Source organism: Onychostruthus taczanowskii, unplaced genomic scaffold (genome assembly GCF_017590055.1).
Source record: "Onychostruthus taczanowskii isolate IOZ18803 unplaced genomic scaffold, ASM1759005v1 scaffold57, whole genome shotgun sequence".
Lineage (NCBI taxonomy): Eukaryota > Metazoa > Chordata > Aves > Passeriformes > Passeridae > Onychostruthus > Onychostruthus taczanowskii.
This window is the reverse complement of record NW_024503346.1, coordinates 5,141,894-5,144,492: the sequence shown is the minus strand read 5'-3', so window position 1 is coordinate 5,144,492 and position 2,599 is coordinate 5,141,894. Positions and strand designations below refer to the sequence as shown.

Sequence of the window (2,599 nt, the reverse complement as noted above, 5' to 3'; positions counted from 1 at the left end):
CACCCCCCCCCTCCTCCCTTCTTCCCTCCTCCTCCTCATTGTCACCCCCCCCCGGGGGTCAGCCCGGGCTGGGGTCAGGCTGCGGGGGGATGCACACGGCTGCGGGGGGCTGGCGGAGGGAGGGGGCAGCTCTGGTCAGGACGCGAGTCCACCTTTCCAGTGCTTATATACCCAGCGAAGCATCCCAAACACGCACCCCCGGGCGCGCGGCCCCTGCTCCTGCTCTTCCCTCCCTGACCATATTTAGTCAACCACGGCAAAAAATAGCCCGTCAGCTGGAGCCTGCCGAGCAGGGCTTGGAGTTCAATCGCTCCTCGCAGCCCATTGACTACTGGTCCTGCAGGGTCCTGACTCTGCCTTTTTTTTCCCCTCTGCTATTTTTAGCTAGGCCAAATAAAGAGGGAGCTCATCTTACTACTCTGTGCCGGCCCGAGGTTTCGCGGGGCCCTGGCTATGTTTGGTAAGTGCCAGCGTTGAGAGACACAGAGCGGAGACCTTGTCCATGCTGGAAAACCTTAGGCTGTCTCCCGCTTTGGTTCTTTTCTTCTCCTTTCTTTTCTTTCATTTGTATTTCTTCCTCTGTGCTAGAAAGGTTTCCAGGTGAGAAAGTGGGGAAGGAGCTCAAAAGATCCCGATTTTCACCTTACAGAAGGAAGAAGTGTGTTTCAAAAACCTCATGCTGAGGCCAAGTCCTTCACCAAAATGTCCTGGGCAGCCCATTGTCTGGCCACGTCTGTCCTCTTGTGTCTCCAAAGGTGCTGAAGGCTGGGAAGGTGTTGGAGTTTTTCTGCCCTACACGGAGAGCACTGGGGACCCTCATTTCCAGGCAGGGAAACCCTCCTGTCAGGGTGGCTAATGTGGATCACCAGCACAGTGGTGTCTCCTGGGTTATGAGGCCACAGGATCTTTCCAACCTCCAAAGTTTCATCCAGTGGTACAGCAGGGAGGGGAGATTTTGGCAGTGCAGGCACTGCCCTTGGCTTGCGCCCAGAGAAGCAGGTGAACATCTCTAGAAACTTGAGTTACACCTAGCTTGAAAGTGAAGATGTCCAGGGCCCTGGGGAGGTCACCTGGAGATAGCAGATAAATGATGACAGACGTGGCAATGTCTGCACTCAGCCAACCTGTCCTGCTTGCTTGCAGCACACCCCCATTCTGGAGCACCTCGCCAGTCCCATGTCCCTCCCTGCCAAGCTCTCTGCAGGTCTCTACACCTCTCTGAGGCTCCCCAGAAGGACCAGGACATCTCAGACCCCAAGGGCACCTCACGCTGCTGACAGACCGGTGCTGTGGGTGGGCTTTTTGGGATCAGGGCTGGAGGGACCAGACCTGGCAAGGAATGCATGTGTGGTGGTGGCTGGATGTGGATCTGGGTCAGGAAGTTTGCAAGAGCCTGGTGAGGTGCCCAGCACCCTCTGCTCCTATCAGCAATCCATGGAAGTGGAGTGGCGTGTGACAGGGACAGCCACCCACAGACACCCAGCACTGTGACCCCAAAGGACACCCCCACTTAGGACATCCATGTGAGACCATCAGGCAACACTCGTCTGAGGCTGTTAGACTTGTTAGGAACTGATAGCAAGACATCTAAGGATAGGAAATGCCTGCAGGAACCACCCCATTGTGGTACAAGGTGGGAAGGGCTCCCAGGAGGTCCCAGAGGTGTGTCCCTCAGCTCCCAGAGGTCCCCAGCTCCGAGGACAATGCCAGAAATAGCCACTACCAGTGACGTGTCTGCTCTCTGTCCTGGGCTGCTTTGGCTTTTCCTCTGCCTCAGCCTGAGCTCTGCTGGGAACCTGGATTCCCTCCGCTGCCCCCCACTCCAGGACAGGCTGTTCCACATCGTCAGTGTTCCGACAGCCCGGGACAGGTGTGTGGCAGCAAAACCACAAATTCTGGTGTCCTGTTGGTGCCAGAGCCATCTCTGCAGTGACCACAACACAGAGCATCCCTCAGGACCTCTGTCTGAGCCCAGGAACCAAACCTGCCACCCCTCATGGGACTGGCAGTGGGACAGAGACTGCAGGAGAGCCTCTCCCCCATACCCACTCCTCTGCCCCAACACGGTCCTTGTGATCACCGCTGTCCCCTCTGCACCCCCAGCTCATTTTCCCATGGAGCAGCTGGGAATTTCTCCACAATGACATAAACCACTGCTGGGTTTTTCTCCTCCCTTTTTCCATTGTTGCAGGGATGTCCAAGCTGCTCCTCCCTGGACATCAGTCAGGACTGTCAGTTCTTTCCCAGCCCGTGCCCTTTCAATAGCTGAAGCCATGGAAGCTCTTCTCCACCCTGACTCACCTCAGGATCACCCCAGGAAGGCCTTTACCCAAATTACCAGCCCAGCCAGCGCAGGGGAACATTGTCTGGTACTCCTTGGGGAGCACTTGGGGATTTTGGGAACCCAAGTGCCAGGAGCAGCGGGTTCTTGTGCTGTTTTGGGGCACATCTGAAATCACAAAGTGCCCAGGGTGTGTGGCTGCCTGTGCCCCAGCAGGACCCTGCCCAGCCACAGGGGAGCTCCTGGGAACCACTCACTCTTACAGCACAGCCATGCCCTTCTTTGGATGGAGTGAGTTGTTATCACCTCCCTGACAGG

At 56.8% G+C, this 2,599-nt stretch overlaps 1 long non-coding RNA gene across 1 annotated transcript in view; it reads right to left on the bottom strand.

The window, feature by feature from the left end:
• The window catches only part of LOC121342975, a 20,381-nt gene extending 20,067 nt beyond the window's left edge, over positions 1-314 (bottom strand). Inside the window, exon 1 of the long non-coding RNA XR_005953628.1 lies at positions 197-314. This is a non-coding gene — a long non-coding RNA (uncharacterized LOC121342975). The remainder of the gene's footprint in view (positions 1-196) is intronic.
• Between the last annotated feature and the right edge of the window lie 2,285 nt (positions 315-2,599).